This window comes from Aplysia californica, unplaced genomic scaffold, assembly GCF_000002075.1.
Source record: "Aplysia californica isolate F4 #8 unplaced genomic scaffold, AplCal3.0 scaffold00316, whole genome shotgun sequence".
Classification (NCBI taxonomy): Eukaryota; Metazoa; Mollusca; class Gastropoda; order Aplysiida; family Aplysiidae; genus Aplysia; species Aplysia californica.
The window spans coordinates 846,392-848,164 of NW_004797586.1; positions in this window are offsets into that span (position 1 = coordinate 846,392).

A 1,773-nucleotide genomic window follows, 5' to 3' on the forward strand; every position below is an offset into this window, starting at 1 on the left:
CTCTCTCTCTCTCTCTCTCGCTCTTAGGCGCTCTCTCTCTCTCTCGCTCTTACGCGCTCTCTCTCTCTATTACTTTGCTCTATCTATCTATCTATCTATCTATCTATCTATCTGTCTATCTGTCTATCTGTCTATCTATCTATCTATCTATCTATCTATCTATCTATCTATCTATCTATCTGTCTATCTGTCTATCTATCTATCTATCTATCTATCTATCTATCTATCTATCCAACTCCCTAACAGATTTTCGTCTCCTGCAGTTTCCCCGTTCGCGTTGTTTCCCCTTAGAAGTGTTTGCCTATTTAACTACACTCAAAATTATCCCCCCCCTGGTGTTCCTTGTATATGTTCCTCAAACTATTCCCTCCCTCGACGCGGAGGCCGTGCTATGTCAAGCAGGCAAATTTGTGCGACAAACATACCTTTATTTGTTCTGAAATTGCTGAGTTTTTAATAGACACATGCAGGGTTCAGACACATGACATTGGAATTACGGAAGAGGTCCACCTAAAAAGATCCACATTAATTATTTTGGTTTATTGTGATAGGTCAGTTTTTGTTCTTGTTTTTTTGTATTTTGGTGGGGTAGGGCGTTGTTTGGGGTTGGGGTTTTTTTGGTTTGTTTGTTGTTGTTGTTGGTGGTGGTGGTGGTGGTGCTGTTGTTGTTGTTGTTGTTGTTGTTGTTGTTGTTGTTGATGATGTTTTGGAGGGGGAGGGGTAATTTAAATTATAGGGGAAAAGAAAATTAGGAGAACAAAAGTTGTTTTTGCCCCGTTTGAAAGTTAATGACATAGGCTATCGTGGAGAAATGCATATGCCAAAGTTTTGAAGGAGGAAAGTTCATTCGAAAGATTATGCAAAATAATTCTTTGGGTTATGGTGTTGTTGTTTTTAAGAAATAGAGATTAGGACTCATGTTGCTCTTGGACTGATTTTTCGTCACATCAACAATATTGCTGATAACGCGCCTCATAACTCAGGTGACAGTTTGTGCTTCCCGCTGATTTACTGATTTATTTTCCCATCTGTTCGACTAACTGATTTGACTTTTCTGCTTCTTTTAAGCTTGTTACGTGCTCTGGGCGCAACCGAAGAATGCCCTCTTTCAATGTGTATCTGCACCCATCCTCTTTATTTTGAAAAAAAGATGGAACTAGACAATATTAATGCGTAAAATTCGTGCTTGGGGCTATTTCGTGGTGAACATAATATGTTTCTGACGAACGCACCTTCCTACACAGTTTGATTCAGAAGGATTTCACGTGACTTAGCTTGCTAGTTTTAAAACAGTGGCAAACAACAATCCATAAATGATTATTAATTACATTTTTCCCTCTCAAGGCCAATAACCAGAGTGCCTATCTGAAATTGAAAAGAAAAATCGTATTTCAACATTTCACAAATGAAATGTAAATTAAAATTTCGCCTGAAGTGTTGTAAAGGCTTTGGTCTGGGTATTTGACAAAAGAATAGAATATTTACTTACTTTTGATTTTTCTGTTCTCTTACACGGCAAGATTCCGAAGAGAAATGTAATTTTTAGATGTGGATCAAATGTGTTACCTTTAATTTGGATCTTTTTGAATTCGATTCATCTCTCTCTTAGTTTTCCCTTTTCCTTGAAGCCAATAATTTTCATATTGTAGACATTTGAATTTGAGGCTGGCTGCTGTGGCCCCATCTCATATCGTGTCCAAACCATTTTAAGAACATGAACACTACTACTACTACTACTACTACTACTACTACTACTACTACTACTACTACTAC